Source organism: Miniopterus natalensis, chromosome 17, assembly GCF_054644295.1.
Source record: "Miniopterus natalensis isolate mMinNat1 chromosome 17, mMinNat1.hap1, whole genome shotgun sequence".
NCBI classification, from domain to species: domain Eukaryota; kingdom Metazoa; phylum Chordata; class Mammalia; order Chiroptera; family Miniopteridae; genus Miniopterus; species Miniopterus natalensis.
Window position 1 is genome coordinate 36,367,591 of NC_142097.1, and position 12,528 is coordinate 36,380,118.

Here is a 12,528-nt window from a genome sequence, read left to right on the forward strand (position 1 = left end):
GTTTCTCTTCTCTCTCTCTTTCTCTCAAATAAAAAAAAATTAAAGGAGCAAGAGCTTGCTGTGCTGGAAGAGGCACTGCGCTCGCTCCCTGGGGCCGCTGCCTAAATCAACACGTCTGAACCAAAGCCTGCCGCAGCCCAGGGAGGAGGCCTTGCCTTGGCGCGGCAAATAATGGAAAGGTACATACCCTGACCAGTAAACAGGGTGCTGAGGAACTTGCTCCAGCGTCCTTGAAAAGAAAATTAGTCTGAGTGGGAAAGCACATGGCTACTTTGATGAGTTTAAAATGGAACTATAATCACTCAGGGAGAAAACCTATGTTCCAGTTTCAGGGAGAGCAGAGGTGGCCAGAAAGGCAGCAGCTCCAGCGAGAGCAGCAAGAGCATCCAGCAGAGCAGCCTCCCACTGGATGTGGCAGGAGAAGCAGCCAGCAGGGGATTGGCCACAAAGTTTCCTGAGCCACCGATGAAGACAGTGAGTCACCTGGGACCCCCAGAATTCCAGGGAATTGGGCTGAGGGACATCAAAGGCTGTGTGTCCCAAGCTGACCCTGAGGCTGAGTGACCTACCTGCCCATGAGCCAAAATCACACTGTAGGATGGAGAAGCAACGACAATCAGGACAGTCAGGCCAGCTCCTACCTCTGTGGACCCCGAGGACCCCAAGGGTGTGAGATGGTTGAACAGTGGTGGGGACCAGCCCGGTGCAGGAGGTGGCACAACAGCACTGGGCACCCAAGGTGGGAGGCAATAAAGGGGGTGGCCTTTCTCAAACTCCTAGTGTGTCTCTTGCAGCCCTTGGGGAGGGAGGGGGAGGGAGGAAGTCTTTTTTCTCTTCCCTCCCTCCCTCCTTCCCTTCTTTCCTCCTCCCTCCCTTCCTTCCTCAATTCCTTTCTTTCTTTCCACAAAGGTTTATTGGGCACTTACTTGTGTCAGGCGCTGTTCTAGGCCCTTTGGAGACAGAAATTGGAAAGGTCCCTGCTTTCATGTAATGCATGTGAAGTGGGGGAGACAAGTCATGAAAAAGTAAACTAACAAACAGCATATACACACGTACAAATGTACACGCATGCACAGATTGCATGTCACAACAGGTGCATGAAGAAAATAAAGCAGGAGGAAGGACTGGAGCGTCACAGGAGGGAAGATTGTTGTTGAGGGGTGCTAGGGAAGGCTCTCTAAGGAGAGAGGATTTGGGGTGCAACCAGGTGAAGGTCCTGAGGAAGGTAACTCCAGCCCAAGGAAGTGGATGGAAGGGCAAAGGCCCTGAGGCAGGAATGTGTGTATCCCTGCCCTCTAATGCCCCTCTTTCCCAAGCACAGGAGAAATTAGGAGCAGAGGAGAGCAGGGATGGAAGCAGGTCATCAGAGAGGGCAGAGGTCGGGGATGTGAAGTGTGGAGCAGGGGCGCCACCAGCGGGTCCTGGGGCCTCTGAGTGTCCACAGGCCCATCACTGGAGTTATGTCTGACCATGACCATGTCTATCACGTACTGGAGAATCTGGGCATTGGGTCAGAGTCAGTAGGTCACTGCCAGGCTCGTCCAGTCCAGGTTTTCCCTGTGGCTGGTGGTGTGGCCTGAACAGGAGGCCATCAGCCCCAACATCACACTCACCTGGGCCAGCTTTCCCCTCCAGGAAGGAAATCAGGAGGAGGTTTGTGTCCCATCCTCAGTCCCCACCTCCCTGCTTTTCTCCCTGAGTCAGTCACCGCAGGCCTTGTTTTGCCTCTCGGTTTCTCAGCTTTTCTCTCACAGCCCCTCTCACTTCCCTCCATCTGTCTTCCTGTCTGACTGAGGTTCCCTGGGCTCTAGAGTGTGGGCAGTTTCATTCATTTCCTGGCTCCTCTCAGGGGGAACAATGGGTAAGATACACACAGGTGCTAGGGAGCGCCTTAAAGCCAGTTAGAGCCCCCAGCCACCACCCAGCTCCAAGCTGGGCCCCACTGGGGTTGTGGAGGGGGTTCGCTGGCACCCAGCCAGGCCCCCAGAGCAGGAGAGAGAAGGCGGTGCGGAGTCCCAGGCAGCACAGCCTGACAGCTGAGGCCTGGGCACCCCCACAGCCCCACCCCAGCCCCACACTTACCTGCTGCAAAGGAGGCTGGAATTCATTTGTTCTAGTCGGCAAACCTGCCATGTCCATGGGCTACCTGGGCTGCCCCAGGATCTGGAAATGCGAGTGCAGAGGTGCCCAATTTTCTACCATCCTGGAGCTGCATGGAAAGACAGACACACAGACAGTTGCAGTCCTACCCACTGAATGCTGTACCGAGTGCTAAGGACAGGCTTTGGGGGAAGAAAGGTCAGGTCAGCCTTTGAAGGACCAGGGGTGATGACCAGGCATCGGGTGGGGGTGGGGACAGGGCATTCCAGGCAGAAGGGATGGAAGGAAAGTCCCAGGGGCCCCAAGAGATCAGGGTGTGCGCGAGACCCCAGTGGGGCCAGCTCCTGCAGAACACAGATGCCAAGTAAGGACAGTCTGAAAAAATACTGCATTTTCTCTCACTGCCCATATATGAAAGAAGTAAAATTTTAACTACAGAAGAAAAGAAAGACTATTTGGAATAAAAGGTAAGGAAGAAAGGACAGCTGCAACTTGGCTGTTATCTGCTGATTGTTTTATATACCTCGTGGTTCTAGCTTTCGTCCCTTATTGCTGACTGTTAAGCACTTTATCGGGGGCCAGACCCGCCAGGGGACTGATAGAGGGACCAGGGAGGTAGGGCGAGAACTGGGCTTGTGCAGGAGGCAGGAGCCACACCAGGACTGACTTTGGACTTTGCCTCGGGAGTGTGGATTCTGCCCGTCTGGCGATGATGGGCCAGGGGAGGGTTTCAGGCGGCTGGATGCTGTGGCCCGACTCAGCTTCAGGAATTCTCACAGGTGTGCGTTGGCCTGGACTGGAAGGCGAGGCTGACCGGGAGGCGGAGGGATGAGGCAGGTCTACGCGAGGCGGGGCAGCGGTGGGACTGGAGCGGAGGGAGCCCGGAGCAGGCTGGGCGAGGAGGACAGACGGGTGGCCGGAATAGGGACCTGATTATCCCAAAACGAGGACCCAGTGGGCTTGTCAGGGTAATGACGACAGGCTTCATTTAAAAATATATATTTTCTTATTATGCAATATATATTATGTATAATCGAAATATGTATGTACATATGCTATCTAATGTATACATAGGTTATGAAGCATAATAAAATGAGCACCCTTAGGCCCACCACCCAGGACCCAACACCCCTCATGTCTAGCCGAGTCCTGTCCTTCCCTTTGCCATCTCCCGCCCCCACCCACACCCCTATTTATCACTGTCTTCTCTTTTCAAGAATAGTTTCAGTACTTTGTATGTATCTCACACTGCTTGGTCTTTCTTGCTTTAGAGCTTTATTTTAAAAGCTGCCTCCTAGACATGTACTTAAGAGAAATGAAACCATGTTTGAGCAAAGACGTCCATGCAAAGCCTTATTCAGAGTAGCCCAGAAGTGGACACAACCCAAGTGTCCTTTGGCTAATGATAGGTAAACAAAATGTGGCGTATCCACACAATGGAAGAGTATTTCGCAACAAAAAGGAATGAAGTTCTGAGACATGCTACAGCATGGGTGAACTCTAATGATGCTAAGTGAAAGAAGACGGACACAGAAGACCCCATAGTGTATGATTCCGTTTATGTGAAATGTCCAGAAAAGTCAAATCTGTAGAGACAGAATGAAATCAGAGGTCGCCTGCAGCCGGGGGTGGGAATGGGGAGTGACTGGAAGTGGCCATGAGGGTTATTCTGGGGTGATGGAAATGCACTGAAATTAGGCAGTGTGATCGTTGCACAATTCTCTAAATAACCTAAAAATCATTAAATCGTGTGCTTAAAATGGGTGACTTATACTACAACATGGAAATGGAAGTTACACTTCAGAAAGCTTTTTTTAAAAAAAGGCATCATATTAGAGTCTCCTGAGGCTTGTTTCCTCTCTGGCAGCTGTGTTTCTGAGACCTTACTGGAGCTGTCGCGTAGAGCTGCCGTTCGTTTATTTTCTCGGCTCTGTAACGGTCCGTAGTCCATGCTCTAGTCTCCAGTCCTGTCGCTGGACACATGAGTGACTTCTTGCTTCTCCCTGTTACAGAACAGTTTCCCAGGAAGAGTCCTGTACACATCCCCTTGGTTTACACAGGGAACTTTGTGTCTGTTGCACATAAATAAAATATCGGCGCTCGTATGTTGTATGTCTTCTTGTTCACTTCATCTTTTTAGGAATTTTTTATTACATTTTATAGAAGTGCTAGTCCCCCAACAGATTGAAAATGAAAACAAAAACAAAACTGGTCCCCATCCCAGTTTGAGATATACGGCTCTCGGGAATGTAGCGGGAGTCGAGTTGCTGGGTCGAGGGCAGTGTCCACGTGTCCAACTGCCGCCTGTTCGGTCGCGCTGATCTGCGTTCCCGCCAGCAGCGGCTGAGGGGTCCCACGTTGCTGCACCGCTGCGGCCACTCCGCATTGTCCACTTTTTAAGTTTGCGCCAATTTCATGAGTATGGCAACTTTTCATTCCTTTGTTGACAAATGGGGTGGAACATCTTTGCATATGTTTATGGGGCATTTGTGCTTCCTCTTCTGTGCTGTTCTGTTTCTTTCCTTTGCCTGTTTTTCTTATCGATTCATATGGTTCTTTGTATATTCTAGATATCAGCCCCTTGTCATTTAAATGCGTTGCAGGAATTATTCATCGTTTGTGACTTGTTTTGAGTTTTCTTGGGGTGCCTTTTGATAACAGAAGGTCTTATTTTGAAAGTAATTGAATTTTGTCTATTGTTTTCTGTTGTTTGGCTCTCTCCTCTTGCCTCCCCACACATGCCGTCTTCCTGCACGGCCCCCATTGAACTGACCAGCCTGGGAGCAGAGCGTGCTGGTCCTTTCGAACCTGCACCCTCCAGCCTCATCTCAGTCCCACTTTATTCTCAGTAGTTGATGCTGGAGCTTGTGTTCTCACCTCCAGTCTTTCCCTGCTGCAAAGACCTCCCTTTGTCTGTTTGCAGAGCCCAAGTCTTTCCTCAAGCCTCAGCACCAGCACAACCTCCTTTTTTGTTTTACAGCCCAGAGGTTTTTTTTTGTTGTTTTGTTTTGTTTTTTAAATACCTATTAAGCCATGAATTCCCAGGGAAGGGGATCCAGCAGCTCAGGCTCCTCTCCCCTGGTTCTCACGGTGGGCCGCTCTGGGCAGAGCAGGCTGGCTGTCAGTCACCCAGGTACCTTGTTCTCTGGCTGCCTTTCTGATCATCTCCCTTCACATATTCCAGGAGGCCATCTCGGCTCTTGGGGTCATTAATATGCCCAGTACGTCTATTAATTCTCTTGGCAAGCATCTTGCCCTTAATTGTTTGTTTCCCACAATGCCCACAGGGTCACACTGTGGACTCTTCCAGTTTTGCCATGGTAACATTTGTGGGGCCTTCCTTTTGAAGGGTGCCCATTCCCTTGATGTCCACAATACCACCTTTCTTATAGATTCACGTGTATGTGGCCAAAGGAACAGCTCCATGTTTCTAAAAGGCCCAGGGGACCCACAGCCACATCTCTCCTCGTTCCCTTTGTCTCAGCCATTTTGGCGAGTTGCTGGAAGATGGTGGTTCTGGTGAAACGCATACCCTCCCCTCTTTAGAAGCATCTCTGGACCCCCACAGCTGAGTCACTTCCTCTATTCCGTGGACCCCAGGCCTCCCTAAGCACCAGGTGATTGATAGTAAAGGGTTTTTTTTACTATTAAAATGGGATAATTTTTACTTTGGATAAATGTCATTTATTAAAGAGACACAGTATATCAAAACGTGGGATTTCTTAACAATGGGCTGTTTGCCAGTGCTGTCTACCATATCTGTGACATCACCCTCACTTGAACATTTCCAGGGACGGGACGCTCACTCCCTCCATGGGCTGGACTGCTCTGATTGTTAGAAAGCGCTTTCTTATGCTAACTCTGTCTCCTGCCTCATCGTCTATACTTATTGTCCTTCCCTTTGCTCTCCAGGGAGATACTTCATGAGTCTTTTCTCTCTTTGACACCACCCCCCCCAACTGGAGAGGTAGCTCCCTTTCTCCAGCAGAAACCACCCTTGGCGCTTCCTGGGAAGGGCTGGTTTCCAGAGCGCTCTGCATCTGCTCACCCTCCTGTGAATGGACTGCAGATGCCTCCAGATCCCTCATGAACTGCACGCCTATGTTTGAGAAAAACCCTAGGCTGGTCTGATGGCACAGAGGGGGCCCTGATCCAGTCCATGTGAGTCTGTCGGTGCAGCCCGGCAGCCCTGTGGCTCATGCTGAACCGAGGCATCCGTGAAAACCTGCAGATCTTTTCATCCGAAAAGTCCCCAGTTTGTTTGTATGCATCTGATTTCTCCCTCTAAATGCAGAGCATCGACAGAATTCGATCTTCCTGCCTTCACTTGGCACACTTATCCTGTGAAAAAGTTTTCATAACTTTCGTGTCTGTGTTTAAGCTCTCCCCCTCCAGCTTCATGTTAAGCACAAATTTAATGAGAAAGATACTGTGTTTTTTTAATGTTCCTTTCCGAGGATAATGCCCTGTGGCAAGTAAGCCTCTTTGGATCCTGTCTCCACTGCACTCTGCCTCTGGGTGTCAAGCTCCCGACTTGGGAAGCTGGGTCAGGGAAGGGGCACGTCTCCACACCAGGCCCAGGGTGAGGCCGTGGATAGTGACAATCCGTCCCCGCCTCTCGGGCCAGGAACAGCTGAGTAATCTTGGCCTCATATCTGTCCTGTCTCCTGTTGCCTAATCTTGCCTGGTCTTCATTAAAAATGTTTCCCTCCTTTCCTTTCTCTCACTTGTTTCTCCACACATTTCTCCGGGGACCACGGTGCTTATGTTGGAGACGGTCTCAGCAATAGACTCCCGGGTGTTTATAAGCAGTTCCTGAGGCGGCGCCAGGCCCCTGCCAGAGATGTCATTCGGGCTGCGCCCTGAAAGGAGGGCTAGGAGTTGGTCAGACCAGTTGCTGGAAGACTCACATTTCAAGCCGAGGAAACACAGGAATTTCCACTGGTCAGCACTAGGATGTGAGCAGAGCTTGCCTGACTTCCTCCTAAGGAAGGTTCAGGTTGATCAGTGCCCTGGCCACATTTATATTTCAGAGTGAAGGTCCAGAAGCAGCGGAGGAAGGTGGCCCCGGGCGGGGGGCTGTCGCAGAGACCGAGAGAAGTGGGATTCAGGGGTGTGCAGAAGGGACAAGGGACAGAGAGGAGACAGCAGCTGACTGGATGGAGAGAGAAGAGGGAGGGAGGAGTTGAAAGGGGTGATGATGCCTTGAAAAGCATGTTCCTAGGAGGAACATTCTAGAAGCAGGTTAGGTCATGGGAGAGAACAGAAATGAGGCCCTCGTCCTTCACTGTGAGGAGGTGGGTGGCCAGTTCTTCTCACTCCTGCCACCCCTGAGGCTCCTCGGCCCCCTCCCCCTTCTGCAGTCATGAGATCCTTTGCTCTTTTTCTCTGCCTGCCTCCTGCCTCTGGCTGCTGCTGGACCAGGCATCCACCCCAGAGGGTCTTCAGGAGGTGTTGAGTCTCCCCTACCCCCCAAGCCCAGCACATCCACAGCTCACCAACTTTTCCACCTCAGTCACTGCTGGGTGAGTGTGGGAGTGGCAGGTGAGAGCTGTCTGCGGACCAAGGAGTTCAAAGTATTGGCCAAGTCCGGGGAAGGTGCTGTTCATGTGAGGGCTTCGGGAGATGGGCAGGTTTGGGCTAAACAAAGAGGGTATTCAGTGAGAGAACCACAGGCTCGTCTGAAAACAGACCAATAATCAGGAGATTCTACTATATTTGCAGAGTTGTGCAACCATCACTAATAATTTCACTAGGACACCTTCATCGCTCCATGAAGAAACTCCTTACCATTGGCAATCTCTCCCATTCCCCCTCCCGCCGGCCCCTGGCACCACTAACCTACTTCCTGTCTCTATGGATTTGCCTATTCTGGACATTTTATATAAATGGATTTATACATATCTTCCCTTTATGACTGGCATCTTTCACTTAGCGTAATCTTTTTAACGTTCATCCATGTTGTAGAAATATTTCCTTTTAGGGCTAAACAATATTCCGTTGTATAAATGTATCATATTTTGTTTATTCATTCATCAGTGGATGGACGTTTGGGGTTTTCCCAATTTTAGGTTGTTATGAATAATATTGCCCTGCTTTGAACATTCATGTAAAAGTTTTTCTGTGGATATGTTTCCAGTTCTCTTGGGTAGATACCCAGATATGGCATCGCAGGGTCACATGGTAATTCTAGGTTTAACATTCTGAGGAAACAACAATCTGTTTTCCAAAGTTGCTTCAGCATTTTACAATCCCATCAGGAATGTACACAGGTTCCAATTTCTCCATATCCTCAACAACATTTGTTATTGTCTACCGTCTTTATTTTAGGTGTCTTGGTGGGTGCAAAGTGGTAGTTCACTGTGGTTTGGTTTGTATTTCCCCGATGACTAATGACATTGAGCACCATTTTATGTGTGCTTCGTGTCTCTTTAGAGAATGTCTATTTAAATCCTATGCCCAGCTTTTAACTGAGTTGTCTTTTTATTGTTAAATTGTAAGAGCTCTTAATACATTATGGACACAAGTCCCTTATCATATACATGCTTTCTCCCAGTCTGTGGGTTGTCTTTGCATTTTCTTGATGGTGTCCTTTGAAGCACAAAAGTTTTTAACTTGATGAAGACGAATATATCTAATTTTCCTTTTGTAACTTGTGCTTTTGGTGTCAGATCTAAGAAACCATTACCTAATCCAAGGTCACGAAGATTATACATGCGTTCTTGTAAGATTTTTCTAATTTTAGCTCTTACATTAAGTCTGTGATCCATTTTGGGTTAATTTTTGTCAGTGGTATGAGGTAGGCATCCAACTCCATTCTTTTGCATGTGGAAATCCAGTTGTCCCAACACCATTTGGTAGAAAGACTTTCCTCCCTTCCCCCCTACCCCATTGAATGGTCCCAGCACCCTTACCAAAAGTCATTTGAACATAAATGTGAGGCTTATGTCTGGACTTGATTCTCTTCCAGCGTTGGGTATATTTTCTAAGGGATGTTTTTCTCCAGCTGGCCCGTCCTTCCCTAGAAGGGCGATGAAGAGATGGTGTGATCTCCCGAGCAGGCTGCACTCCCTCGGCTGGGTCAGGCCCTGTTCTGCAGGATCCGGACGCCTCCCGTCTTGCTGGCAGCTGGGAGGTAGCTGACCAAACTAACAACCTTATCTCTCTTCTGCCTCCCAAGGTTATTGTAAATATCAAATTAGATCATTTATACAAAAGAATTTAGAAAGGTCTTAAGTGCTAGCCAAGTGTAAAGTGTTTCTTCTCCTTATGCCTCTCCAGCATGAAAAAGACCTAAAAAGAGAGAGTTGTTACTTTCAGCTTTCACTCATTGGCATCAAGGTGGCAGTGTCTGTATGACTGTGTATTATTGCAAATTCCAAATTACTGAGGTTTGGCACTTCATGTCATTCTTGCAGGAGGCTGTGAGCTTGCCACTGGGGGGTTGAGTGTGAATGTTGGCCATCCCTCCCTTCCATTCCCCATTCCTTGAATGAGGGCCTCGTTGGTGCCAGGCACTGAGCTAAGCTCTGGGAAAACCAGAGAATGAGGCGGACACAACCCCCATCCTCCTGGAACTCGCAGTTTAGCGGGGAAGCTGTACAGTTCAACAGGCCGTTATAGTAAACGTGACTGTGATGGAGATGCAGGGACACACCTCCAACCAGCCCCAGCATCAGTTTGCTCCATGTAAACCAGGGCAATGAGAGTACCTTCTAACCCCAAATGGCCTTTGCTTCTGTGATGTTTCAAGGAGGCAGAGGCTGTTCCATGCTGAACTCAAGCCCTAACCCAGATGTTCTGTAGCCACAGTCCCACTGCCACACCATTAGACCTGAGGATGGATGGGCAGGACAGAACACGGGCTCCACCATCCTCCCAGACTCGGTTCTCAGGAGCTCCTCAGAGGCGAGGCCCTGGCTGAAACCTGCCTCCCCCGCCTCCACCTGCCTTCTGCACAGTTTGTTTCCTGATAGTAGGGAAGGGCTCCCTGGTTACAAGCTAAGCCTCAGACCTGTCTTCCTCTCTACCCATCCCCCGCCCCTGCCCCCAGGACCACTCCTCCAGGGCCTGAAGGGGTACCACTCTCAAAATCCCTCCCTCCAGCCCGTACTGGTGGACAGACTGCTGCTGCTTCCCAGCAGACAGAAGCTCACTGGCACAGGTGGCCTGTTGCCCTCAAAGCCTGAAAAACCAAGCTGTTAGGACCGCCTGAGATCTGGGTGGCTCTGAGGAGGAGAGCCTGGGCCACTGCCTCCCCCTCAGGCTGGTCCTCGCCCTCACTAGGGCCGCTCTGATCACGGGCATCCACTCAGCCAGCACTGAAGAGCACTGGTGTCCCTTGGTGTGAGGAAAAGCCACAGGGCCCCCACTTTCCTCTCACCTCTCTCCCCTCCACCGCAGTTAATGACAACACCCTGACTTCCCCCCTCCTAGGGCTGGGGCAGCCACCTTCCTCTTCTGCCCACCTTCCTCCCCACCCCAGCCCCATCCTCTACACACCTCTCCCTGGCACCTCAGCATGACCTTGGGTCTACTCAGGTCACACAGCCTCCTGCATACACTCCATATGCTGAGTGTGACATGTGAGCCCATGTGTCCCTCAGAGCCCCAGGCTCCATACCACATGCAGACACCCAGGAGTCCAGGTGAGTCCCAAAGGTGCCAAGCATCCAAATGGGTTGGGAACTCTGAGCAGCTGTCCCTGGCTCCTTCCCGGATCCCTCTGCCCAGCTTCCACTTCTTTCACGGTCCCCTCCCACATCCTTGGTGTCTGCTGGGGTGTAGGATCCTCCCATCTCTGGGGACAGGCACTGTGGTGCTGAGGAATTAGAGGAAGACCCCCAGTCTCCACCACCTCAGAAGGATGCCACTCTCCTCCCTCCCCCTGTGCTTGTCACTTAAAGAGACACGTGGATGAGACAGGGAAAGACTGATGAGGAATGTGGTGACTTGAGGTGACTTGGGGAAAGCCACTCAACCTGAGACTAAATTTCTTCATCTGTCAAGAGAAGGGCTGTTCTCTCCAGGCTCGTCTTTGTAGCTATGAAAGGCTGCCAGTCTGTGCTGTTGCTTCGGCATGCTCGGCTGACAGCTGTGTCCCCAATGGGAAGAGAGCAGGTGTGCCAGCGCTGGCCTGCCTCTCTGCCCCCCCCCCCCAGAACAACCCGCTGCATTCTTTCCCCCTTTCCTGGCAGCCCCCCTCCATTCCCCAGGTGTGTGTGTTGCTGTTGGGGGCAGGGGCTCTGAACCCCAGGTGCCTGCCAAAGCCTAAACTCTTCCCCCACCCACAGGGCCCCCTCCTACACACACACGCACACACACACACGCACACACACACACGCACACACACACACACACACGCACACACACGCACACACACACGCACACACACGCACACACACACGCGCGCGCGCACACACACACGCACACACACGCACACACACGCACACACACACGCACACACACGCACACACACGCACGCACACACACACGCACACACGCACACACACACGCACGCACACAGGCGCACACACGGCCTCCTGAGGAGCCGGACGGGGTCACCCATCCTTAACCCCGTCCCCGCTGGCCGGCGGCGGCGCTGTGCGCAGCTCCACCGCGTCTCTCTGGAGCCCGAGGCCCGGGGCTGCTGGGCCCCAAGGCTGAGCGTCAGGCCCCCGCGCGGAGCCCGAGCCCTGACGGCAGGGAGGGGGCGCGGCGGGCGGGCGGGCTGGGGTGCGCCAGCAGACGGCCGGGTCCCCGTCTCCAGGGGCGCGCGCTGGGGGCGCCCGGGGGCCCGCTAGCTTCCTCTGCCAGAGTCTGACCTAAGCGCCGTCCGCCACCCTCGGGCTGCGTCCCGGAGGGGCCGCCTCGGCTCCTCCCCGGCGGGCCCAGGAGCTCGGTCCCCGCCCCGCTCGCTCCGTTAGGCCCGCGCGGCCGGGAACTTTGGGCCGAGGAGGAAGCGCGCGGGGCGGGGAGGCGGGGGTGTGTCGGAAGGCGGCGGCCGCCGGGTTTTATAATCCGCCGAGCGGGCGCGGCGCGGGAGACGGGGCAGCACCGCGCACCGCGCCATGGGGGCCGCGTCGGGCCGCCGGGCGCCGGGGCGCCGGCCGCCGCTCCTGCCGCTGCCGCTGCTGCTGCTGCTGCTGCCGCCGCCCGCCGCCCGGGCGCTCGCCCCCGAGATGCAGCCCGGCGACTTTGCCGCCGACGAGGCCGGGGCCCAGCTCTTCGTGCAGAGCTTCAACCCGAAGGCCGAGCAGGTGCTGTACCAGAGCACGGTCGCCAGCTGGGCGCACGACACCAACATCACCGAGGAGAACGCGCGGCGCCAGGTGGGAGCGCGGGCCCGGGGCGGGCGGGGGCGGGGCCCGGGCGCCCAATCACAGGCCCGCGGCCGGGCTGCGGGGGCGGGAAGTCCCCGCCGAGCGC